Source organism: Mesoplodon bidens (genome assembly GCF_964165515.1).
Source record: "Mesoplodon bidens genome assembly, chromosome: 9".
NCBI classification, from domain to species: domain Eukaryota; kingdom Metazoa; phylum Chordata; class Mammalia; order Artiodactyla; family Ziphiidae; genus Mesoplodon; species Mesoplodon bidens.
In genome coordinates, this window is record NC_138166.1 from 59,193,229 (window position 1) to 59,221,164 (window position 27,936).

Consider the following 27,936-nt stretch of genomic DNA (forward strand, 5'->3'; position numbering starts at 1 on the left):
ATCATATGGCATTTGTCTTCTCTTTCTGACTTACTTCCCTTAGTATGATAATCTCTAGTTGCATCCATGTTGCTGCAAATGGCATTATTTCATTCTTTTTTATGGCTAAGTAGTATTCCATTGTATATATGTACCACATCTTCTTTATCCATTCATCTGTTGATGGACATTCAGGTTGTTTCCATGTCTTGGCTATCATGAATAGTGCTGCTGTGAACATAGGGGTGCATGTGTTTTTTTGAATTATGGTTTTGTCTGGATATATGCCCAGGACTGGGATTGCTGGTTCATATGGTAACTATTTTTAGTTTTCTGAGGAGCCTCCATACTGTCTTCCACAGTGGCTGCACCAACTTACATTCCCACCAACAGTGTAGGAGGGTTCCCTTTTCTCCACACTCTCTCCAGCGTTTGTTATTTGTAGACTTTTTAATGATGGGCATTTTTGAAGTGAGCAAGTTGTCGAGGGAGAAATAAGGTTCAATGAGCCAGAGACTGAGTTAGCCAGTGGTGAGGGGAGGGGACACCACAGGCTCTTCCACAGGCTGTATGGAGCAGAGGAGACACCGGGGTGACAGTGACACTGCTATGAGGTCTTGCACACAAATCCACCTGTGCACCTGAGGTTTTGTTTTACTTGGCACTTCTTGCATAAGAGAAGGAAGGAAGGAAGAAAGGGAGGGAGGAAAAAAAAAGAAACGATAAGGACGATTTGACATTTCCAGAAGTTAGGGGAAAACCCTTGCCCCCATGAAATTAGTGATTGATACGAACAATGAAGAGGTTCTAAGTCTTAGCATGAGACAGAGAAGCTAGCATAATAGATCTCCAGAATACTAACCCTCAGGGGAATCCTTAGGTGTCTCCCTCATCTCATGCTTAAGCCCAGCCCTGATATATAAGCTCACAGATCACATTTCCCCTTAATATGTAATGTCCCCCCTAAAGGCTGACTCAGTCTTATCATTGGCACCATCTTCATGTCACATTTACTGCTTGATTAACTGGCTGATGAACTAGAATTATTTATCACATTCTTTTTTTTTTTTTTTTTTTTTCTTTTTGCGGTATGCGGGCCTCTCACTGTTGTGGCCTCTCCCGTTGCGGAGCACAGGCTCCGGACGCGCAGGCCCAGCGGCCATGGCTCACGGGCCCAGCCGCTCCGCGGCATATGGGATCCCCCCAGACCGGGGCACGAACCCGTATCCCCTGCATCGGCAGGCGGACTCTCAACCACTGCGCCACCAGGGAGGCCCCGTATCACATTCTTATATTATGGTTCCTCTCCTCTATTTTTTATCCAAAATATCACTTGTTCCAAAATACATGTGAAAATTAGTAGACTTATATATTGGTCCCAAAGTCATCTTCCTTCAAGTTTATAAAACACTTTATTTGTAAGGCTAATGAGGGAAATCATTATATTCTGAATAAAAACAAAATCAAATGTATACCATATAACCATTTGTTATGATTAGGTTATTTTGAAATAAAACAAGAAAATTGTAGACATCTCTTCCTTTTTCCTCCTTCTTTTCTACTTGCCACCAGCAGGATCAGCAGAAAATGTACCCTCTGGGTCACCAAGTAGACATTTGGCTTAGACTGGCCAAGAACAGGGTCAAGAGTGTGGACAGCTGCAATGAAATGAGGGGGGCATTTAGGGACACCTGGTTTCAGAGCCTTGAGGGAAACCTTGGGTGAATCAATTAAAATCTCTGCCTTAGCTGGCTCATGGTTAAATGGGCACAAATCTTATCCACCACATGAGGATCCAATATAACCAGTAACTCTAGTGCAAGCACCACAAACAGAGCTTGGCACAAAGCAGCAGTTAATAAACCTTGCTTGGGTTTTCTTTAATAAGCCACTTCCTGAATGAATGATTCCTCTGATCCTGGGCAATGCTGGTCTGGGCAAACTGCTGATACACTGGCAGCCTTAGGTATAAATATCCACCAAGGAATGAGAAAACAACAAAAGCAACCACCCAAATGAGTATGGGAAGGACGCCATATTATCTCTGAACATGGCCCCTGAACGAGTGATAAACACTAATGACTGTCATCACTCAGATGACTTTGTCCTGTTCTGAGCATCTTCCCACCCTCATATTTCATTACAATTGATGGGTTTTCTTGTCGCGCATGAAGCATTCAGGGTAAACACAGCTAGTGCGACACTCCAAGTCTTGCAGGGGTAAGAATGCGTGTCTCCACTTGGCTGCAGGGCCTGCAAAAGACAGCTTGACACGGGCATCCTCTGGCCTTCTCACCGCCCCTGCTAACCCAGCCCTGATAAATAAGCCAGCTAATTGAATTAATAAACAACTCTTTCTTTTTTTTTTTTTTAAACAGCCAGCTGGCGTGCAATCAAAATGTGTGATAAATTATCTGTCACTGCTTTAACCACAGTGGGAGGGGAGTGGAAAAATTAGCCACTTCAACCCTTTCTCGCTGCTCCCAGTTTTCCTGCTCTGTTCGCTCAGCTATAGGATTTTCCCCGCACCCTGGTGTTCTCACTCTGGCTGAGGTCCAGGACTGAGTCGCTATGGGTGGAGAAACGTATTTGGCTGCCCTTGATGATGGATCCTTAAGCCCAGGCATTGTGGGGGGAGGCAAGAATGCCGAGCCAGCCTGTGGGAAAGCGAGATTTGTCTGCTGCCCTGGAAGGGAGGGTTCGGTTATGAGCCTGTGGTTTGAGCCCACAAGATTCTCGTTAAGGGAGGGGAGTGGATGTGGTTCACAAGCAAAGTATTGTGATGTCTGCTTTTTCTTGCCCACCTCTAATGCCAAACAGCTTTGGGGACTTTCTGGAATGAGTGCGAAGGGCTCGCCAGAGTCTTCGGGAATATAAGTGGCAACCACTTTCCACCCATTCTTGCACCTTAGCAGTTTTCTTCGGTATCTCCTTCCACTCTCTTTTCTTTGTACCCTAAGACCTGATTTCAAGTCACTCCTGTTAAAGGTATTGACGTTCAGAAGCTGGTCTTCAGGATTAAAGATTCTGTACAATTTAAGGGGACTTTTCCGTATTCATTTTTTGGCTGATCCCCAGTGCAGTTTCTCAAAGTCAAAAAAATAAACAGTCCCCTTCAGGCTAAATCCATGTGGAGCCGTCATTAGGCTTTTCTGTGTCGTCTCATTTTGTCGGGGGTGGAGACCTCCTGGGGTTCACCCGAGTTGGGAAGCATCTGGATTGTATATTCACTTTAACACCGTAATTCTCTTAGAGGTGCTTTCATTTTAGGATGTTGCCTTGTGTAATAATATACAAGTCATCCACAGGGAATGATCTGGAACTGGCAACAGATGTAGACTGGGTGAATGCAGGGGTTCTTGATCTGTTTGATTCATGGGCTTCCAAACACTTACACTTCCAAGGAACTTTTCCCAGAGGATATGTGCTTTATTGTCTATATAGAGCAAAACCGTAATCCACTACCCTTAAATGGGGCTGCGTGAAGCCAGGATAAAGTGATGGCTTTTTTTTTTTTTCATCCTTCAGGAAAACAAAACTTTTTGGGTAAACTTCTTGTAATTGCTAAAGTCAGACCTTGATTATCATCAGGCAAAAAATGGGCAAAAACTTGATTATATTCTTATACTAGAATGTTTACTACAGGTCTCTTTCCTGCTTTCATTGGTATTTTCATCCCTGGCTGTGCTAGGCTTCTCTGCAGATCCAACAGCTTCTTAATGGGGCTGGGATGGTGGAAAGGAGAATTAAGGTAGTTCTGAACCGACAATGTGAAGTATTGTGCTTGGGAAACTCCAGGACATTAACACCTCTGTGGAACAGTAACTGGCTGCCCTGAAGAATGCACTTGAACTCCATGGGACAGAATCCAAAAATTCCAACAAGGATCCTGTTTAAAGGGCCATAGGAAAATCTCTGGGCAGACTTAGGCATTATTTCTGGGACCTGGTCATGTGCCATTGTACCTTCCCCCTCCCCTTTCCCCCTTCTTCATCCTATACACACGTGCACACAGACACACACACACACATACACTGACCCCATGTTTTGTTCCATTTCCTTGGTCATGAGGCAGATTCAGATGGTGTTGAGAGAGAGATGGTGATAGTTCCAAGAAGGATATTAGTGGTCATGTCAAAAGGCTGAAGGAGGAGACAGCCAACTTGCATGAAGCTTCATGACATGCTTCGTGAAGGATTTTACAGGCCTTGTCCCCAGCGCTTTCAAAGAAAACATGAGACAGAAAATTCAAGCTTCCATTTTGCTATGACATACTCTGTTTTTAGTTTACAGAAGATCTGAGAGGAGAAAAGAAGTAAGGGGAAGTTATGCAGATTTCCATATTTCCAGGCTCCCCTCTTAAAATTCTTTATAGATGGAAGGTAGGGTGCGGGTGGGAGGGAAGTCCTCCTCCCACCCTTACTGACTAAATAAAGGTGGACTCTGTATACTAAAAAGGTTTATGAGAATGTTTATTGGCATCTCTGGATTTTGGTTAATTATTTGAAAGTAGAAGTATTAAATTCACTGTTGAATTCAGAACCCACTATGATTAGTTTTCTGCAGACAAATAGGGTATATACCTCTTCTCCCACTACACAGGCCCAATTCCATGTGCAAACCTAAGAAGTTACTGAGAAGAGAATGTCAGGGCTGAAACTTTACATACTTCCCTTTAAAGACCTTTACGAGGTTGGAATTATTTGAAAGATAACAGAATACAATGCAGTAACCATTTTAGGAGCCAGAGGGAGAAAACTGGGAGAAGTGCCCCAGCTGCCATTGGGAAACGAGGTTAGGCCCTTACTGACACTGCCCGATAGGTCTTGGGATCTGCCCTTGCCTCCTAGTTTGGCAGATCCTACCAGGAGCACCCGCCTCCAGCTGAGGAGACGCAGATGCCTGCCAGTTTAACAAACTCTACTCCTAGCTTACCCCCAAGCACAGTGGCTGACACTGTCGCTGTGGCTCCTGACAAGAAGTAGCCCAGCCTCAGAACACATTGCCTCAGTGCCACGGAAAATACACAGCACATGGGCTGTTAGCATTTTCAGATGTCATCTCTGTTTCTTATTTAACTTCAAGATGCAGCTGAGTTCCAGATTAGTCTCCAGGATAGCAGAGGAAGCTTGGATTGGCAGTCGGGAGGCATGGGATCTAACTCACCTTCAACCTTGAACTTGTCATGGGACCACGATAGCCTTTTAATCTTGCCGAGCCTCCTTTTTTTTAATCTGTGAAAGATATCTTGAAATATAAATAAAATGTAATCTGTGTTTTGCTCCAGGTGGGCCCCCAAACTCTTCCAGTTATTAGAGCCCATGGTTATAGAAAATAATTCTCGGTGTCGTTTATGATCACTGCCACTTGTGAGACAGAGTGAGTTGATGTCCATTAAGGACAGAGAGGAAATGTCACACAGAAGATATTTTGTTATTAAGTTGGATTTTGATACCAGCCCATTTTAATACCCACATCACAACGGTCTTGTGGAGTCTCCTTCAAAATAATAAATAACTGGTTGGTAAATGGCATTGACTCCTGGTTTAGTTAACCTGGCAGTCGGATTAAGGCAGGGTTTCTCGATCTCGGCATTATTGACATTTTGGCTAGAGAATTCTTTGTTGTGAGGGACTGTCCCATGCATTATTAAATGTTCAGCAGTATCTCTAGGCTGTACCCACTAGATGCCAGTAGCACCTCCCCTCCAAGTTGTGACAATCAAAAATGTCTCCAGGGCTTCCCTGGTGGCGCAGTGGTTGAGAGTCCGCCTGCCGATGCAGGGGACACGGGTTCGTGCCCGGTCCGGGAGGATCCCACATGCCGCGAAGCGGCTAGGCCCGTGAGCCATGGCCGCTGAGCATGCGCGTCCGGAGCCTGTGCTCCACAACGGGAGAGACCACAACAGTGAGAGGCCCGCATACCGCAAAAAAAAAAAAAAAAAAAAAAAAAGTCTCCAGATATTGCCAAGTGTCCCCCAGGGGGCAAAATCACCCTCAGTTGAGGGTGATTTAGTCGTGACTAAAAGTCCTGAGTTTAGGTCAGGTTTAACTACATATATTTGATATGCTGCAATCTGAAAATGCTAGTTAGCCCCAGAACACCAGCAGTATCTATTAGGTTCAGGTTAGAACAATCTAACCTTGATCGGAAATAACACTAGAAATAACCCATTTAATCTACAATGTCCCAGGACCTCAGAATAATGGAATCTACTAGATTTCAATCTTTTTGGAAATGGGCAGAATTGTCTTTGTATAATATATCTTACTGTGCACAGAATAAATGCTCATTAAATGTATGTTGAAAGAATGAACAACTTCCCCCAAAACACCAGGGGAGCACAGAAGGAAGAGCTGCCATGCACAGCCAGTCATTCTGGGTGATCTTTATTCTACAGGAGAAAATGAAGCAAGTGTTGGCCAGTTGGAAGGGAAGAAAGAATCTTTGGGAGGGAGGCTGCCATTACCCTAGCTGAAATGGAGCCAGGTTAAAACTCTCTTCTGATTAAATAAAAAATGTCATGGAACATTTAATGACCAACCACAGTGCATCAGAGCCCAAGCTATATGTCATCACCCATGCTCCCCAAGAGCATGTAAGGGTGAAAGATTCAGTTACTTTAAGTCTTCTGTATTCCTAAATTGGCATATATTTTAGTGGTGTGGGATGTGGAAATCTCATATGTGCATCTGACATGTTAATCTCCCTAAAATGGTGGCCTCACTGTTTTTCCTAATGCACTTCAAGAGTATGACCTTAAATTGCATTTGAAATGTCCCACTCAGTTGTCCTGACAACTTTCTTTTCTCAGAATAAACAGAATCCACCTGTATCTCTCACCAGAGACATGAGTACTGTATTGAGTTTGTTTTCATGTTTGATGTTTTATAGGTATTCTTTGAACCAACCTTCAAATTCAGAACAATATTAAATCTAAATTCACGAATCATGAGGTCTGATTCATGAGATTTGTAGATTTTGGCTGATATTATTTTGTAACCATTAAGTTCTGAAATGATCAAAATTGACTTAATATGAGAAGCTTTGCCTCTTACCTGGGTAATTATTGTCATTTAGAAGGAAATCAACCAGGCTGGTGATCTTCCAGCCCCATCTCCACACTTCACTGTGGGTGTCTGTTTTAAAATTTGAATGGCAAGTGCTTTGGGGAAACATTACTTAATTAGCCCTGGGTGAGAAATTCTCTTCTGTGGTGTCCTTTTTTTTCTGCGGTACGCGGGTCTCTCACTGCTGTGGCCTCTCCCGTTGCGGAGCACAGGCTCCGGATGCACAGGCTCAGCAGCCATGGCTCACAGGCCCAGCCGCTCTGCGGCATGTGGCATCTTCCCAGACCGGGGCACGAACCCGTGTCCCCTGCATCGGCAGGCGGACTCCCAACCACTGCGCCACCAGGGAAGCCCTGTGGTGTCCTTTTGATAATATACTTAATTGACAACTGATGTTACCGAGATCTGAATTTTATCTGAGATCAAAACTAAGCAAAGAGCAGGAGAGAGTGCTTTCGGAGGGCTTACCATCTCTGCACACGAAGAGTGTGCAAAATTAGGATTCAGAAAGAAGTGTAACTGTTATTTCAGAAGGTAGATTAATATAGTATTAAGTACCAATGTGCTCAGCATGAATCTTGAATACACACTCCTAGAGTCCCTGATTTTTATCCTGTGATACACACTCTATCTTTAAGTGAAAAATGGAGACTAGTTTAAAAATTTTAAACCTGGGATGATAAAAGAAAGACTTAGAAGAATGAGTATATGCTTCTTTCCATTCATTTTCCCTGTATATATTTCCCCAGTCTTCCAAGAACACCAAGGGAGGCAATACTGTGTAGCCAGATTGAGTAACTTAGATATATTTTTTCTTGTTGGAATCTGATTTAAAGATTCCCCACCCTCACCCCTGGGAAAATAGTTGGGGTTGGTTGCAAAATAGTATAATATTTATTTCTTTGTTTGTTTAAAAATTGAGTTTTTAGTACATATCCCTCCTATTTCCAGCAAGGATTCTTTTTGTTTTTTTGACAAGAAAGTAGGATTTGTTGGTGGGCATGCGTAAAGAGGGAACAGCAACAAGGTTTTCATTAGTGCAGGGCCCGCCGTTTGTCCAGAGGGCCACGATTAGGGCTATATTTGACCCCATAGCCATCCGGGATAAGCCGCTTTTCTGCCACCATGTTTTCAAATTCGTCAGAGTTAAACTTAGTAAATCCCCACTTCTTGGATATGTGGATCTTCTGGCGTCCAGGGAACTTGAACTTGGCCCTGCGGAGGGCCTCAGTCACATGCTCCTTGTTCTGCAGCTTGGTGCGGATGGACATTATGACTTGGCCAATGTGGATCCTGGCCACTGTGCTCTGGGGCTTTCCAAAGGCCCCGCAGCTTATCAGCTCCAGCACAGGACAACATCTTGTTGATGCGGACGACAGTGGAAGAGGTGGCGCTGCACTCGGATGTGAAAACCATCTTTGCCACAGCTTTTCACCATGTACTTGTTGGCACAAATACAGGCAGCCTCCAGGGCTTCAGAGGAGAGCTGCTCATACCCATCCGACACACCATGCAGCCACAGAGTGGGAACTCATCCACCTTTGCCTTCTTCCGCCCCAGGTCAAAGATGCAGATCTTAGCATCAGGGACACCTCGGCAGAAGCGAGACTTTGGGTATGGCTTGTTCTTACAATACCGGTAACAGCGAGCGGGGCGGCGGCCCACGGTGACACCAGGATCTTCAAAGGCGCGCCGAAGGGAAAGAGGCGCTCCCACGCCTGTACATGCCTTATATAGGCAGTCTGTCTTCACACGTAGGAACCATGGAGTCTGGGCGAGGGCGGGTAGACGCCCTCAGGTCGAATTTTACCTGAGATCAAAACTAAGCAAAGGGCAGTGGACTGAAGAGAGTCCTTTTGGAGGGCTTATCTCTCTGCACACATAAAGAGTGTGTAGAATTAAGTCCACTCTTGCAGGAGCAGTAGTCTGTAAATGCAGATGGCCCTTCCCCTGGTCAGCTGGGCTTGCCCCACATGAAGTCTGCAGCCTCCAATATGCTCTTCAAAGCGTGATGCCATTCTGAAAGTCAGGCTGGATGCTGGGTGGAATGTGTCACAGAAACGAAAGAACAACTCCCCATCGCTAGAGCTGCCATCACTATTTCCACTGGGCTTAGCAGTGACATGTTTGGTTAACCATTTTGTTAGCCTCCGGTTAACCACGCATGCTTTGAAAACCTTACAGAAGTGGGAAGATGTCTATATATAATGTTATTCATATAAAAAACAACCCCACAAGATACAGTTCTTTCCTTAGCTGCCACACCAAATCCAGACTCTCTATAACTGGCATTTGGTGAAAGGAAGAAATCACTTGATAAACACCCTTTGGTGATTAATTTATCTGGAAACTAGGGTGGAGTGGGAAATTCTCTAAAAAAGGGAATTGAGCTTGTTTGAGTTTGGAGTCCTTTGACTCAATCTTGTATCCACTTCTCTTTTACAGTGATTCTGCCTTATCATTGTATATGAATAAATACAAATATCAGAGCCCTTGGGTAGAGCATGTTTTCCACCTCCAGTTGAGCTGACTTCCTTTCCTCCTCTGTATCTTTTTCCCTTCCCTCTGGCCTTTTGCCTCTTTCTTCCTTTTTGCCTTTTCCACATGCTTTTTATATTATCTACCATCTTCTTCTAACTAGGCAAACTGTCAGGCTGAACCACAAAGAACGTCAGGTTCCAATCCCTTGTCTACACTGGCTCTCGAGCAGGTGACTTAACATTTATTTCTTCAGAGGAATTTCCTACATCTTCATATCATGGGGGATGATCTTCATCACCTACTTCGAAGGTTTAATATCTGCAAAGAACTTTGCTCGCTCTAGAAGGAAGGCAGTGATTTAGGACAAGCTACTATTATTGTCAGTCCCTGGTGAGTAGTTGCTTAGGAGAAATTTGGAGTCAGAAAAGAAATTGCTTAAGCTGGAAGAGAAGACAGTTCATGAAAATGATACCTTAAGCTTGTTAGAAGATAAATTCTTAGGCCATTTTCAATGAATAAATCAACCAGAAAACTTTCTATTTGGCGTTTTTAGAACGGTACTCAGTTGTGACAATATGATTTAAAGAGGTGGTTCCACATTCCCCACTCCACCACCCCCATTACTTAGGTTGTAGGCAGTGAAACAGTAGAGTTAGATCTCTGGTTTATTGAATTGTACACCATGGAGACAATAGAAATGAAGAGGTAAAAAGATAGCTTAGCAAGAGACTGTAATTTCACTCTTAAAAATGTGCCAAATACTTAATGTATTCTGCTAGTCATACCTCCTGAAACAAGAAAAGCTCTCCAGTTAGAAAAGAGTACAAAAAACTTATTCTTCAACAGCTAAATATTAATGGAATTTTTAAACTGCGTGTGAGAATCCACATGATTTGGATACACATCAGCTCAGAAAAAAAAGTTGTTCCTCATTTTTTGGCTGGAAGTACTCTGCACTATCATCTTCTTGGGCCTAATTCAAAAGTTCTCCTTAAGCATAACTTTTTATAAACACACAAACAACCAGACTCTTCATACATTATAAATGGCTTCTCTTGGAAATGCCTTAAATGTAGATATGCATTATAAAAATTATTTTTTTTGCCTTAAATGTAAACATCAACAGCAACAACAAAAAACATCTTTTGGGTTTTGTTTGTTTCCCCATGCACAGCTTTATTCTCCCTGCTGTGTTTTGCCTAAAAACCCAAAGATTGTGCTGTGATAGAAGCTTTTATTAATGATGGTGCTCCTTCATCCCGAGTCTCTCCCAGGTTTCTCCTTGTCCTTCCTGCTCAGTGAGAACAGGCCATTGACAAATGGCATTACTGATTCTCAATGTGCTCAGAGCCCAGGGGCTATTGGTGGATGTGCTGTCTCTGTTGTCTGCGAGCTGCTGCGTTGAGCACCATACAGTCCAGACCACTCACAGGCAGACCGGGAACTCTTTTTTAGGAGGATGGTAGAGCCATCACAGCAAGTTGATTTGGCTATTGGTCCAGTGGCTTTGGACCCCGAACACTTAGAAAGCAACCCCCCAAAAAACTTAAGCAGCACTTAATGATCAGAGTCTATTATACACTCTTTCTCTTCCCCACCCCCATCCCCAGTCTTCGCCCATATCTTTGTTGACATGCTTGGGGGGACCCAAGCAGGGATCAGATCAGAGGCAAAGGAGAGTGTGGAGAACAGAACGTACCATACCATTTACCAAGAAGAAAAACAGAACTGGACATACGCCACATGTTTGTGAGGTGTGGATATCGATACCGAGGGGCAGAACAACTTATACTTCCATACAATCTACTACCCATAGTTTAAGAGAAACACATGGAGACTTTACCTATAATAAGCTTGAGGCCCCCTTGGCCAGACAACACATGGCTCCACAAGGAATGGCACACATCTTGCCATTTCCCAACAAGTGGAATAAAGCTAGAAGATGACAATATGGAACAGCCGTCCTGGAGAAGCCTTGCCAACACCAGGCAGAGGTGCGTCCGGGAAGGTCCTTTTAGTCAAACATTCAGATGCAGAAGTTTGAGCATCTGAGTTACTGAGAGGTGTCCTCTGGGGATGGAGTGGGGGTGGGAGGGCAGTGCCCACTGAATACAGCTGCTCTAGGAAGGGTGTGGGTAAGGATCTGATGGAGGACTGGTGATGGGGTGCCTGGCTGCGCCACCCAAGCAGCACACTGCCAAGTCGTGGACCTCCCGCCTCCGACGCTGCAGTGCAGTGGCTCTTCATGATGGTCATCAAGCACACACCCAAGGACTGCTGTGCATTAAAAAGGGAGCAATTGGTATAGTTAATGTTGCCCACTGTCCATCTTTCTTGGGATGATGGGAAGTGTAGCAGTGAGGAGAAATCCTATCCATCACTATTCATTGCATCACTTTCTTGCCCAATAATGAGGTCACCCCACTCAGGAAGGGCCCTGGGATGCACATATTGTGTCAAGTTTGCTGTGGGAACTTGAATCTGAATTTCATGACTTCTGTGCAATTAAAACCCCAAACTTAGTGTTGCATTAACATGGATTTTCCATAGTGAGTTATAAATGCAAAATTCTATGTTTCATATGTCTTTTTCTGACATATGTTACTGCCTGTGTTTCTGATTAAAAGCTCGTCCAAAATAAAATAACAAAGGATTACTTTTTTTCCAATAGAACTTTCTTCTATAAAAGCTAGAAATAAACCCTTACCTAAAATTACCCAGGCTTGCAGGTGCTGGGTTTTGGGGTGTGTGTAGTGTTCACTAGCAAGACAAAGGCCATTATTCTCCCTGCAACCACCACCAGAAGGCATTCTTTCCGTGGAGAAAATTGTAGGCCAACGCTTTAAAAAAATTCCATGGCTAGGCACCACTCCTGGAGACTTGCAGGCAGCAGGCAGGCAGGCAGGCAATCAACAAATATTTATTCTAAGGCCACTGTGTATTCAGCACCTTTAAAATTGCCAGGGAAACCAGCCAGGAGCATATAATACCTGCTAGGGCCAAGTTAGTACCCAAGGTCATTCCGTAGTGCTTAAGGAGCTCAGTAATCTGAAAGGAGCAGGGAACCCTAAAACTGTAAGATGGCAGTATCTCACCTGGGTATGGGTATATTGACAGAATAGGAAAATAAAATCCAAGAAAAGGCTCATTAACTGAAGCCGATACTTAACAGTTGCACCACCCCCATCTTTTCCTTTTACTTCTCCCTTAACAGACACCCAGCTCCCATTCCGTACACACCACACATCACACACACACACACGCACGCACGCACGCACTACTACTACCATTCACCATCATCATCACCTCTGCCCAGAAACTGAACCCAACTGGATGGATCAAGTTGTCAGTTTTTTGTTTTTTTTTTTTTAATAATGAACACATTTTAAAAATAACAAGGCAAATATGCTAAGCTGTGCAAATACAAGGATATTCGTCACAGTGTCATTAGAGAGGGAAAGTGGTAACAGCATGTATGGAACGTCAACTGAGAATTGGGATACTCCCCTGGAGACAATCCAACATCTATTAGGCAGGACGTGAGATTGTGTGGGGGGCAGGGATATGGGGACATGGGCTTGTATGGCACACATCCTGGCCTGTGCAGAGGTGAACAGGACTCTCACCCTCTTGCATTAAGTTCTCTAATCTAGTTTTGTTGATGCAGCTGAAAAGTCACATTAGTTGTTTTGACATGTGCGTCACATAGGGGTGCTTTACAAAGTCATACAAAATCCCTGCATCCTCTGTTACATATGTAACTGCCAAGCTACGTCTCCCCTGAGCTTCCATTGTACAGTACTGGTGTTTTTTGGGTTTTCTTTTTGTTTTTGTTAACCAAGCATAAGAGGTTACAGTGTTCCCCATTAAATTTCTCATATTGGATTCCTTGATGCTAGTCTGCCAAGATCTTTTTGGATACTGGTTCATCATCCAGTGTATTTAATACTCTCTACTAGCTTTGTATCACACACAGTTGATGGATGTGGCTTCTGCATTTTCTCTTTAGTTCTAAGCCAGCTAGGAGATGATAGAATTGTAGAAAAAAGAGGGTGCCAATGTCTTGCAGAGGAGTCAAATTCCCTGAGACATACCAAAAACCTGGCTTGGACCTTATCCATTCTAGGGCAAAGTATCTTTTTGGCTTTTATTGTTCACAATACAGTGTTTCACTTAAGGTGGCATCGTAATGAATATTAGTCATTCTCAGATGAAGTCAAGAGTTTCTATTAGCACCCTACTAAAAGTTAAGAGATTCTTATTTTGCTTTATGTGCTTTATTTTTAAAATATTTTTTAATTGACAAAATTCATATAACATAAAATTATCCATTATAAATTGTACCTTTCAGTGGCATTTAGTACATTCAAAATGTTGTGCAACCATCACCTTCATCTAGTTCCAAAATATTTGCATCACCCCCAAAGGAAACCCTGTACCCATTAAGCAGTTACTCCCCATTCTCCCCTCCCCCCAGCCCCTGGCAACCACTAGTCTGTTTTCTGTTTCTGTGCATTTACCTATTCTAGACATTTTGTGTAAATGGATTCATACACTATGTGACCCATTCTGTCTGGCTTTTTCCATTTGATAATGTTTTTTGAGATTCATCTATGTTTCCGCAGGTATCAGAACTTCATTCCCTTTTGTGGATGAGTAATATTCCATTGTGCTTTATTTTGAATTTTAAAAATCTAAAGTAAAACAAATATATTTTAATGCTAAGAAAAAGAGGTTAATATCTCCTTTTCTTATTTTTCATCAAAAGCTGGTATTAAAACTCTGCCAACAAAACAACTCCACTCTGTCCGACTAATTATTCAGTATATCCTTATGGCTTATACAGTTTCGTATTCCATTATGTATCCCCATGTCATAGAGGAGGAATTTGAAGCTCAAGGTGACCAGCCAAGGCGGCAGAGCCAGGCTTTTAAACCTAGATTTCTCACTCCAAGTCTTTCGTTCTTCTTCTGAAGTTCTCTGAAACAATGACATTTCTCTCTTTATTTTAGACATTCATACAACTCACTTCTCCAACAGATTCCTATCCCTTAGCAGGCATCAACTCAGACCCTCTCTCTAATGGAATAGGGAGCTCAGGATCCTGCCCTCATTAGTTAGGTAGATTAGGACATGTAGAGCCAGGTGGTTTACTTATCTAAGGACTTAGTTAAAGCTGTCTTACAGTAGAATGAAGACTAGCTCCTGCTCTCAGAACAGCAGTTGGTTCTGAAATTCACTAAAATGCACAGCCTCTTAAAATGCTCACCAGCCTGCTGAATTATAAATGACAGCCCCTGAGTCAGAGATGCAGGGAAGCAGTATCTGAAATAGAACAATTCTATAAATGTGTGTTCATTAATTTCTTCACTTAAGAATAAATTGAAGGCTCACTCTTGCAGAACTGTAATTACTCTACGATTTAGACATTAATATAAAAAGGGTGGCAGGGAAATTGCTTAAGATTTGTCTCTGGGGTTTGTTTGGCTTTTTAACCACCGAAGTTTAACATGTCACCTAGCGCTTAGGTCTGCTTTACCTTACTTTAGAAGTTATACCCGCAAGTGGACAATGTGAGAATGAAATCAAACACTGAATTCTTTTCCTTGCTTACTTTAGAATTGCTGAAGTTCCACTTTTCTGAGGTACCATCCTTATTTGTGAGATTTCCTTGCATCATTTTCCAGTGGACTAGAGTATTGATGTATAATACAATTCCTTTGTGTTTTTTAATAATTACATCATTTCTAATATCTTCAGAGTTACTACTTTTTAATGACAACATGACAAAGAGTATGAATAGTTTTCCTCCCAGACCCTATAGGATCCTCCCCTTTCCCTCGTAATCTCTTCTGCCAACCTGGTAGCCTTATTTGAAATTTTACTACCAAACCAAAATCTAAAGCAGAAGAATACTTAAACTGTGAAAGCATCGGAGCTGAGTTACATTATACAAGTTTTGAAAGGAGCATACTTTATTCCAAGTGATTAAGCCGGGCGTGATTTTAATTAATTTTCTTACCAATGATTCTGAAATAAAGGTGGATTTTAAGATCCACTCTGCTATCAGAGTTATATGATCATTTTCAGTAGACATCCTGAAGCCAAAATGTGAATCTGGGCATTAAAGCTATTTCTGCCTTGGCTAAGTGAAGTTCAAAGTTTGTGTAACTATCCCATGGCACCCTCTCATCCCTACCTCTCCCCAACTTTGGGAAGCATTTTGGGATCCAACTGGCGACATAGTGTCATAAAATTCAGTGGATAAATATCAGTTATTTTTCGTGAATTCAGAGACTTAATTTCAGAAATCCTTGATACCTAGAGCAAGTCAGTAATCATCGATATTGCAAGCACTCCTCCAGTGAAGGCTTCTGGAGGTGTCACACCATTGACCATTTGGACCATTCAGGAGCCTGTGTTACCACCTCAGCTGATCAACTATGTTGGGAAGGAGAAAGAAAGAAGAAATTACATTTACAGAAATACCTTGGGGTGGCCACTGATGGCGATTGTTTCGTGTTCAAAAGGAAATATGAAGATGGATTTTATCTTATTTTCATATAGATAGTCTCTTACTTGTGGTCAATCAGCAACACTACATTTTGAGGTTATCACGTTCTTTTCTGGAACAAAACCCAAGAGCCGTTTTTAATTAAAACCTTTCTAGAAAGAATGCTTCAACCATGCCCACCCCCCCATCCAACTGAATTTCAAATATTTGTTTAATTCGGTTTGGCTTTCAGAGTCTGTAAAGCATAAGCAATCGGCCGAGCTGAAAATGGAGAAGAAATGTTTTTACACTTCCACAAATGTTTCTAACGGACAAGAGTGAGTTGTTAATGGGAGATAAATTGCCTGGGGTGAGTGTGGGTGGGTGTGTCGTGTGTGTGTTCTCACGCAGGCCACATGCGTGCACCCACACGGAGGTAATGACGTTTGCATGTACCTGGGCCTCACAGGACAGGCTGTGATGCAAAACTGTGCTAAGCTGGAGAGTAAAGAGGTGCTGGGACGGGGCCACCATGGCAGCGGTCGTGCACGGTATGGGATGAGGTAGGTAGCTGGTTTCTTACCAGAACTCAGATCCTGGGCAGCAGGCCCATCCTCCCATTGGGAACAGTGAACAAGGAGCTGATAAAATACACAGACCGAATGAAAATGACCCCTATTGACTGAAACCAGCTGTGTCAGGCTTCTCGCTGTCTCTCCTGATTTGCTCTCTCAAATAAATGGATGTGGTAGAGGATGAGAGAAAGTAAACAGAATCATTTTTTCTTTCTTGCAGTCGCACCTCAGTAACAGCCCTGGTTTTTGTAGCTGAAAAATATGTTTATTTGCTCATTAATTTCCCTCTCTCTCCCTTGCCTTTTCTTGGCATTGGGTAGAATGTTATTTAAAATAAGACACAGTTCGGCTTCAAAAAGAAAAATCATTCTGCAAAATACAGCTTGGACTCATTTGCTGGTCATTTATCATCCCTAAGAGAGTAGGGTACAAATATCTTTATTTGGTATGTTTTAATGATTTATAGGGCGATGACTCTTGTTGGCACCAGGATACAGGGAAGCAGCAGTCTCTTTAGGACTTTTAGAAGTGCCCCAAACTGTTTAGAAATGACATGGAGAATATTAAATGTGGCGTATGCACAGCAGCTCGATAATCATTTGTCTTCACTGCCTTCCTTTCAAAGATGATGTAGGTTGGTGCTTTGGGGGTGGACTCAACCCACAAGCCTGAGATTCTCTAAGGTGTGCTTCAAAGTCTTCATTTCCACACTCGGGTGTGTGTGTTTTCTTTCCAGTACTTCAAAAAGGCTTTGGTTTTATGTGTCTCCCATTTCCTTCGGGTAATGGGCAAATAATAATGTGCCCAACATTAGTGCCCAATAAATATTTGTTGAACGAACAGTTAAATGGAATGTTATAAGGCTTATTAGTATTATTGCCTTGGCATGAAACCTGCAAGAATAGACTTGAGGCAATCAAGTAATTTCCCTTAACAGTACAAGCTAATTATTTGAGAGATGAAGATCTGGTGCATAGTATTTATTTGTCAGGCTCCATTTGCTCCTAAATGAAGGTGGAAAAGTTGTTTGTAGCATTGAAGGGATAACATAGTGACCCACCGCTAAACAGCTTTTCAATTTTCCATGCTACTCTTTCAGGGAAAATGTATCAAGATGAAGTTAACGCGCATTCTTTTTGTTTATTTGTGTTTTCTTTTTTTCTGTTACCATTTTTTTTAGGTTTTTATTATTTGTTTATTTATTTATTTATTTTTGCGTGTGTAGTGTCTTAGTTGCAGCACGTGGGATCTTCGTTGAGGCATGCCTTTTGTTGCGGCGTGTGGGCTCCTCGTTGCGGTGCGTGGGCTTCTTTCTAGTTGTGGCGTGCAGGTTTTCTCTTCTCTAGTTGTTGTGCTCGGGCTCCAGAGCACGTGGGCTCTGTAGTTTGCAGCTCGTGGGCTCTAGTTGAGGCGCGCAAGCTCAGTAGTTGTGACATGCGGGCTTAGTTGCCCCACCACACGTGGGATCCTAGTTTGCCGACTAGGAATCGAACCTGCATCCCCCGCGTTGTAAGGCAGATTCTTTACCACTGGACCCCCAGGGAAGTCCCTTCTGTTATCATTTTTAGAGGGCAGGCAGGGTGTGGAGCGGGGATCTCTTTTGACAGCATTTTTATAGCCCACCTGCCTGTATGACTTCTGAAGTCATTCTGCTAATGTTGGTTGTCTGATAGAATTGTCCTTTCATATGAATACCACCTGCAGTGATCCAAGATGAAAATGCTACATTCGCATCCTAAACCTCAGAAAGTTTCATTCATTCATTCATTCCAGAAATATGAATTCAGTGCCCAATATGTACCAGGCTCCGTGCTAAAGCTTTGAATTTAGTACTGAGCAAAATCCAACATGGTTCCTGCTGTCATGAAGCTTATAATCTGGGATGGTTGGTGGGAATTAACCGAATGATCATACTAAAAATCGTAACTACGAACTGAATTTTAAAAAGAGGAATATGGTTCTACTGGGTCCATGTAACAACAGGAATTGATTTACACCAGGAGACCAGGGAGAATTTTACTAAGGAGGATCCTGCGGCTGAGAGCTCTAGAATGTCTGAGGAAAAGGAAAGATCATCCCAGGCAAGAAGATGATCAAATGCAAAGCGTTGGTGGGAAGGCCAGGCCACACTCCTCAGTGGCTATGCATATACTATATTAAGGGCTTGACCTTCATCCTCTGAACATTGGAAAGACCTAGAACGGTAATATATCTGAAGGTTAGGAAGTAGGGCTAGGGAGAACAGATACCTGGACCTTATCAGATCTGTGTTTGGGGGGGAAATATAAGTACCCATTCTTCATAAATGTAACGAGAGGTGATCGTGCTAAGCTCTGGATGGTCCTTTGCTGCAGTTGAGCTGCCTGGAAATTCTCACCACCCACCCTTCCCTCTATCAAGTTTTGGAACGAGTGTATCTGGGTCTCCACTTGTGTGCTGGACTGTGCAGCAATGGCATCTTGTCATTGTTTTCTGGGCCCTCCTCTTCTTTCTGCCTTTCCTTTTGATGATGGGGAGGTGGTATAACACAGTTTATTCCTGTTTTGGCAGAGTGTGCATGGCAAGCCTTTCAGCCCCTTCTCTGCTGGCGTAGAGAACAGGCTGTGGGGGTAACTCACCTTCACCACTCTCCAGCGGCGAGAGCTTGGGCACGTGGCTTAGTCTCTCTTTGTGCCTTGCAGGGTTGTTCTGAGGATTAGGTGAGTTAATATTTGTGAAACACAGAACGAGGAGTGGCACATAGTGAGTGCTCAATTGATGCCAGCAGTTATTATTAGCTATTTTTACTGATATGGCAAGGTGTCAAAGATATGTATTGTTGGGCTTCCCTGGTGGCGCAGTGGTTGAGAGTCCGCCTGCTGATGCAGGGGATACGGGTTCGTGCCCCGGTCCGGGAAGATCCCACATGCCGCGGAGCGGCTGGGCCCGTGAGCCATGGCCGCTGAGACTGCGCGTCCAGAACCTGTTGCTTCACAACGGGAGAGGCCACAACAGTGAGAGGCCCGCGTACCGCAAAAAAAAAAAAAAAAAAAAGTTTTTGAAGTGAAAAAAAAGCAAGATACAAAACAATATATCATAAAAAGGGCTTGCACAAACGTATTCTGATAAACGTTAAGGATATGTCTGTGGATACTTGGTGGTTATATCTGAGGAATGGGGCTTAGAAAGAAGAAGGTAGGCAGGTAGTTTTTACTTTCTCACCACATATTCTTGTAGTAGGTTTTTTTTTTTTACTATGCAGCTGTATATTTTTATAATAATGAAATTATAAAGAATAGTCTAGAAAATCCGTCAATAGTATTTGCTATGTCAATTAAAAAATATTTATCTCAATATATTTTTTCATAATTTTCTTCACTTTTAAGTTTGGAGATGTCACTTAGAAACTGTTCTTGGAGTAAAGAAACGTGTATCTGAAGTCCAGCAATTCATCCAATGTTCACTTCTTTTGTTTATGTTCTATTCAAATAAGAGTTTTTTTAAACCACGTGCTATTATGATCCCATTGTTATAAAATTATTATACTTGTTCTTCCGTCTCTACATATGCACAGAGAGAGCTGTCTGGAATACTGTTCACCCACCAAACAAAAAATGCGTTTGGTTCATTGATTGCTGACTTCATTGTACTTTTAAGAGTTGCTTAAATTTTTTATAATGAGCATTTTTATAAAAGCAGTGAAATCATTTCTAAAAATTGGAGATGAGGAGTATCTGTTCACTTTTCTGTTTAGTAATAAACACAATATGAAGCATCTAATCATTCCCAGGGATTCAGGAAGCTTAACTTTTTCAGGATAATCCTGATGCAGGTCAGTAGCTTCTGTGTGGTACATGTTGCTCATGAAAGAGGAGGCAAGTGGGCTCTGTGGTTACTGCATCAGGACACAGGAAATGTATTCAATGATTATCGGATATTAACATATAGTCTGTCAAACTGCCCCCCCTTTTTTTAACAAGTGGAGGCTGTTTACATTTGACTAAAGATTTTGACGAATTGAACTGGTACTTATCAATAGTTTACTCTGACCAGCTGAGAATCATTAATATTGTACAGGGCTGGCACATGGTTGCTTCTATCATTATTTAAATACAACTCTTACATTTCGCAGTGATTACACACCACCATCATCAATCAGATAAGAATGCAAATCAGGAGAGAACTTTGAGTCCCCTAGTAAATATTTTATGAAGCCAATGTAAGCTTGCCAACTAGAATATCATCTCTGCAGAAGATACATTTCCAAGGGGTAACTGCATTATACAGTACTTAGTACATTGTGCCCCTCAGGATATGATGATAATTGTCTGTGTACAAGAAAAAACAATTTTGAAGAAACTGCGACCAAGTTGATTGCCAACTGATTCTTTTTTTTTTTTTTAACATCTTTATTGGAGTATAATTGCTTTACAATGGTGTGTTAGTTTCTGCTGTATAACAAAGTGAATCAGCTATACATATACATATACCCCCTTATCTCTTCCCTCTTGCGTCTCCTTCCCTCCCACCCTCCCTATCCCACCCCTCTAGGTGGTCACAAAGCACTGATCTGATCTCCCTGTGCTATGCGGCTGCTTCCCACTAGCTATCTATTGTACGTTTGGTAGTGTATATATGTCCAAGCCACTCTCTCACTTTGTCACAGCTTACCCTTCCCCCTCCCTATATCCTCAAGTTCATTCTCTAGTAGGTCTGTGTCTTTATTCCTGTCTTACCCCTAGGTTCTTCATGACATTTTTTTCTTTTTCTTCAATTCCGTATATATGTGTTAGCATACAGTATTTGTCTTTCTCTTTCTGACTTACTTCACTCTGTATGACAGACTCTAAGTCCATCCACCTCACTACAAATAACTCAATTACATTTCTTTTTATGGCTGAGTAATATTCCATTGTATATATGTGCCACATCTTCTTTATCCATTCATCTGTCGATGGACACTCAGGTTTCTTCCATGTCCTGGCTATTGTAAACAGAGCTGCAATGAACATTGTGGTACATGACTCTCTGAATGATGGTTTTCTCAGGGTATATGCCCAGTAGTGGGATTGCTGGGTCATATGGTAGTTCTGTTTTTAGTTTTTTAAGGAACCTCCATACTGTTCTCCATAGTGGCTGTATCAATTTACATTCCCACCAGCAGTGCAAGAGGGTTCCCTTTTCTCCCCACCTTCTCCAGCATTTATTGTTTACAGACTTTTTGATGATGCTCATTCTGACTGTGTGAGGTGATACCTCACTGTAGTTTTGATTTGCACTTCTCTAATGATTAGTGATGTTAAGCATCCTTTCATGTGTTTGTTGGCAATCTGTATATCTTCTTTGGAGAAATGTCTATTTAGGTTTTCTGCCCATTTGGGGATTGGGTTGTTTGTCTTTTTGATATTGAGCTGCATGAGCTGCTTGTATATTTTGGAGATTAATCCTTTGTCAGTTGCTTTGTTTGAAAATATTTTCTCCCATTCTGAGGGTTGTCTTTTCATTTTATGGTTTACGGTTTCCTTTGCTGTTCAAAAGCTTTTAAGTTCCATTAGGTCCCATTTGTTTATTTTTGGTTTTAGTTCCATTTCTCTAGGAGGTGGATCAGGAAGGATCTTTCTGTGATTTATGTCATAGAGTGTTCTGCCTATCTTTTCCTCTAAGAGTTTTATAGTGTCTGGCCTTATATTTAGGTCTTTACTCCATTTTGAGTTTATTTTTGTGTATGGTGTTAGGGAGTGTTCTAATTTCATTGTTTTACATGTAGCTGTCCGGTTTTCCCAGCACCACTTACTGAAGAGGCTGTCTTTTCTCCATTGTATATTCTTACCTCCTTTATCAAAGATAAGGGGACCATATGTGCATGGGTTTATCTCTGGGCTTTCTATCCTGTTCCACTGATCTATATTTCTGTTTTTGTGCCAGTACCATACTCTCTTGATTACTGTAGCTTTGTAGTATAGTCTGAAGTCAGGGAGCCTGATTCCTCCAACTCCGATTTTCTTTCTCAAGATTTCTTTGGCTATTTGGGGTCTTTTGTGTTTCCATACAAATTGTGAATTTTTTTGCTCTACTTCTATGAAAAATGCCGTTGGTAGTTTGATAGGGATTGCATTGAATCTGTAGATTGCTTTGGGTAGTACAGTCATTTTCACAGTGTTGATTCTTCCAATCCAAGAACATGGTATATCTCTGCATCTGTTTTTATCTCTTTAATTTCTTTTATCAGTGTCATAGTTTTCTGCATACACGTCTTTTGTCTCCTTAGGTAGGCTTATTCCTAGGTATTTTATTCTTTTTGTTGCAGTGGTAAGTGGGGGTGTTTCCTTAGTTTCTCTTTCAGATTTTTCATCATTAGTGTATAGGAATGCAAGAGATTTCTGTGCATTAATTTTGTATCCTGCTACATTACCAAATTCATTGATTAGCTCTCGTAGTTTTCTGGTGGCATCTTTAGGATTCTCTAGGTATAGTATCATGTCATCTACAAACAGTGACAGTTTTACTTCTTTTCCTATTTGGATTCCTTTTATTTCTTTTTCTTCTCTGATTGCTGTGGCTAAAAGTTTCAAAACTATGTTGAATAATAGTGGTGAGAGTGGGCAACCTTGTCCTGTTCCTGATCTTAGTGGAAATGATTTCAGTTTTTCACTATTGAGAACGATGTTGGCTGTGGGTTTGTCATATATGGCCTTTATTATGTTGAGGTAAGTTCCCTCTATGCCTACTTTCTGGAGAGTTTCTATCATAAATGGGTGTTGAATTTTTTCGAAAGCTTTTTCTGCATCTATTGAGATGATCATATGTTTTTTCTCCTTCAATTTGTTAATATGGTATATCACATTGATTGATTTGCATATATTGAAGAATCCTTGCATTCCTGGAATAAACCCCACTTGATCATGGTGTATGATCCTTTTAATGTGCTGCTGGATTCTGTTTGCTAGTATTTTGTTGAGGATTTTTGCATCTATGTTCATCAGTGTTATTGGCCTGTAGTTTTCTTTCTTTGTGACATCTTTGTCTCGTTTTGGTATCAGGGTGATGGTGGCCTCATAGAATGAGTTTGGGAGTGTGCCTCCCTCTGCTATATTTTGGAAGAGTTTGAGAAGGATAGGTGTTAGCTCTTCTTTAAATGTCTGATAGAATTTGCCTGTGAAGCCATCTGGTCCTGGGCTTTTGTTTGTTGGAAGATTTTTAATCAAAGTTTCAATTTCAGTGCTTGTGATTGGTCTGTTTATATTTTCTATTTCTTCCTGGTTCAGTCTCGGAAGGTTGTGCTTTTCTAAGAATTTGTCCATTTCTTCCAGATTGTCCATTTTATGGGCATATAGTTGCTTGTAGTAATCTCTCATGATCCTTTGTATTTCTGTAGGGTCACTTGTTACTTCTTTTTCATTTCTAATTCTATTGATTTGAGTCTTTTCCCTTTTTTTCTTGATGAGTCTGGCTAATGGTTTATCAATTTTCTTTATCTTCTCAAAGAACCACCTTTTAGTTTCATTGATCTTTGCTATCATTTCCCTCATTTCTTTTTCATTTATTTCTGATCTGATCTTTATGATTTCTTTCCTTCTGCTAACTTTGGGGTTTTTTTTTTTTGTTCTTCTTTCTCTAATTGCTTTAGGTGTAAGTTTAGGCTGTTTGAGATGTTTCTTGTTTCTTGAGGTAGGATTGTATTGGTATAAACTTCCCTCTTAGAACTGCTTTTGCTGCATCCCATAGGTTTTGGGTTGTCATATTTTCATTTATTTCCTCTTTGATTTCTTCAGTGATCTCTTGGTTATTTAGTAATGTATTGTTTAGCCTCCATGTGTTTGTAGTCTTTACAGTTTTTTTCCTGTAATTGATATCTAGTCTTATAGCGTTGTGGTTGGAAAAGATACTTGATACAATTTCAATTTTCTTAAATTTACCAAGGCTTGATTTGTGACCCAAGATATGATCTATCCTGGAGAATGTTTCATGAGCACTTGAGAAGAAAGTGTATTCTGTTGTTTTTGGATGGAATGTCCTATAAATATCAGTTAGGTCCATCTTGTTTAATGTATCATTTAAAGCTTGTGTTTCCTTATTTATTTTCATTTTGGTTGATCTGTCCATTGGTGAAAGTAGGGTGTTAAAGTTCCCCACTATTATTGTGTTACTGTCGATTTCCCCTTTTATGGCTGTTAGTATTTGCCTTATGTATTGAGGTGCTCCTATGTTGGGTGCATAATTACAATTGTTATACCTTCCTGGATTGATCCCTTGATCATTATGTAGTGTCCTTCTTTGTCTCTTGTAATAGTCTTTATTTTAAAGTCTATTTTGTCTGACATGAGAATTCCTACTCCCGCTTTCTTTTGATTTCCATTTGCATGGAATATCTTCTTCCATCCCCTCACTTTCATTCTGTATGTATCCCTAGGTCTGAAGTGGGTCTCTTGTAGACAGCATACATATGGGTCTTGTTTTTGTATCCATTCAGCCAGTCTATGTCTTTTGGTTGGATTGTTTAATCCATTTACATTTAAGGTAATTATTGATATGTATGTTCCTATTACCATTTTTTAAATTGTTTTGGGTTTGTTATTGTAGGTCTTTTCCTTCTGTTTTTTGCCTAGAGAAGTTTCTTTAACATTTGTTGTAGAACTGGTTTGGTGGGCTGAATTCTCTTAGCTTTTGCTTATCTGTAAAGGTTTTAATTTCTCCATGGAATCTGAATGAGATCCTTGCTGGGTAGAGTAATCTTGGTTTTAGGTTTTTCCCTTTCATCCCTTTAAATATATCCTGCCACTCCCTTCTGGACTGCAGAGTTTCTGCTGAAAAATAACAGTTAATAAGCTGTTAACCTCATGGGGATTCCCTTGTATGTTATTTGTTGCTTCTCCCTTGCTGCTTTTAATATTTTTTCTTTGTATTTAATTTTGAATAGTTTGATTAATATGTGTCTTGGTATGTTTCTCCTTGGATTTATCCTGTATGGGACTCTGTGTGCTTCCTGGACTTGATTGACTATTTCCTTTCCCATATTAGAGAAGTTTTCAACTATAATCTCTTCAAATATTTTCTCAGTCCCTTTCTTTTTCTCTTCTTCTTCTGGGACCCTTATAATTCGAATGTTGGTGCATTTAATGTTGTCCCAGAGGTCTCTGAGACTGTCCTCAATTCTTTTCATTCTTTTTTCTTTATTCTGCTTTGAGGCAGTTATTTCCACTATTTTATCTTCCAGGTCACTTATCCATTCTTCTGCCTCAGTTATTCTGCCATTGATTCCTTCTAGAAGTTTTAAAATTTCATTTATTATGTTGTTCATCGTTTGTTTGCTCTTTAGTTCTTCGAGGTCCTTGTTAAACGTTTCTTGTATTTTCTCCATTCTATTTCCAAGATTTTGGATCACCTTTACTCTCATTACTCTGAATTCTGTTTCAGGTAGGCTGCTTATTTCCTCTTCACTTGTTTGTTCTGGTGGGGTTTTACCTTGCTCCTTCATCTTCTGTGTATTTCTCTATCTTCTCATTTTGCTTAACTTACTGTGTTTGGGGTCTCCTTTTCACAGGCTGCAGGTTCGTAGTTCCCATTGTTTTGGTGTCTGCCCCCAGTGAGTAAGGTTGGTTCAGTGTGTTGTGTAGGCTTCCTGGTGGAGGGGACTGGTGCCTGTGTTCTGGTGGATGAGGAGGGATCTTGTCTTTCTGGTGGGCAGGACCATGTCCAGTGGTGTGTTTTGGGGTGTCTGTGAACTTATTATGATTTTAGGCAGCCTCTCTGCTAATGGGTGGGGTTTTGTTCCTGTCTTGCTAGTTGTTTGGCATGGGGTGTCCAGCACTGGAGCTTGTTGGTCATTGAATGGAGCTGGGTCTTAGCGTTGAGACAGAGATCTCTGGGAGAGCTCTCGTCGATTGATATTACGAGGGGCTGGGAGGTCTCTGGTGGACCAATGTCCTGTACTCAGCTCTCCCACCTCAGAGGCTCAGGCCTGACATCTGGCCAGAGCACCAAGACCCTGTCAGCCACACGGCTCAGAAGAAAAGGGAGAAAAGAAAAAAAAAAGAAAGAAAGAAAGAAAAATAAAATAAAGTTATTAAAATAAAAAATAAATTATTAAAATTAAAAAATAAAAAAGTAATTTAAAAAAGGAAGAGAGCAACCAAACCAATAAACAAATCCACCAATGATAACAAGCACTAAAAACTATACAAAAAAAAAAAAAAATGGACAGACAGAACCCTAGGACAAATGGTAAAAGCAAAGCTATACAAACAAAACACACAAAGAAGCATACAGATACACACTCACAAAAAGAGAAAAAGGGGAAAAGATATATATATATATAAAGGAAGAGAGCAACCAAATTAATAAGCAAATCTACCAATGATAATAAGTTCTAAATACTAAACTAAGATAAACATAAAGCTAGAAACAAATTAGATGCAGAAAGGAAACCCCAACTCTACAGTTGCTCCCAAAGTCCACTGCCTCAGTTTGGGGATGATTCATTGTCTATTCAGATATTCCAGAGATGCAGCGTACATCAAGTTGATGGTGGAGATTTAATCTGCTGCTCCTGAGGCTGCTGGGAGAGATTTCCCTTTCTCTTCTTTGTTCGCACAGCTCCTGGGGTTCAGCTTTGGATTTGGCCCCGCCTCTGCGTGTAGGTCGCCCTCTGGCGTCTGTTATTTTGGGGGGTCTGAGGTCTTCTGCCAGCATTCAGTAGGTGTTCTGTAAGAGCTGTTCCACATGTAGATGTATTTTTGATGTATTTGTGGGGAGGAAGGTGATCTCCACGTCTTACTCCTCTGCCATCTTGAAGGTGCTCCCCGCCAACTGATTCTTTAAATCTGGCCCACACTCTTTAAACCTGGCCCCTGCCTAATTTTGCACAGCACAGGAGCTAAAAATGGTTTTTACATTTTAAAATGATGGAAAAATATCAAAAGTAGAATAACATTTCGTGTCATGTGAAAGTTATATGAAATTCAGATATCCTGTCCCTAAGTAAAGTTGTATTGGAACACAGCATAGTCATTTGTTTACATACTGTATACAGCTGTTTTTGTGCTAAAAGGGCTGAGTTGAGTAGTTGTGAGAGACCTTAAGGCATACAATGAAGAAAATATTTACTATCTGACTTTTTATAGAAAAGCTTGCTGAGCCCTGCTTAGAGATCAGATTCAGGGAGAAGTTATTTGTGTGCATGTCTGTTTGCTTATTGATGGATGATGCTTTTGTGTTGGACGTACCTGGCCTGTGATGTGGTCGTCAAAGAAGCTATAGGAGTGCAGTGGTCCATATTCTTCTACTTTCCTCATTTCCTTCCCAAAGTCAGAAGAATGTTATTATGTGAGAAAATTAGATTATAAAGGGACTGTGAGAAGTA

General features: G+C 41.3%; 1 protein-coding gene and 1 pseudogene across 7 annotated transcripts in view; one reads left to right on the forward strand and one right to left on the reverse strand.

Moving 5' to 3' along the window:
- Nucleotides 1–27,936, forward strand: part of CREB5 (cAMP responsive element binding protein 5) — a 425,217-nt gene that overhangs the window by 376,246 nt on the left and 21,035 nt on the right. The window lies entirely within an intron of this gene.
- On the reverse strand, nucleotides 8,084–27,868 carry LOC308622768 (large ribosomal subunit protein uL16-like; annotated as a pseudogene). The gene is made up of 2 exons: nucleotides 27,800–27,868; nucleotides 8,084–8,819 (listed from the first exon to the last, which is right to left on the reverse strand). The product of its transcript is annotated as a large ribosomal subunit protein uL16-like (transcript).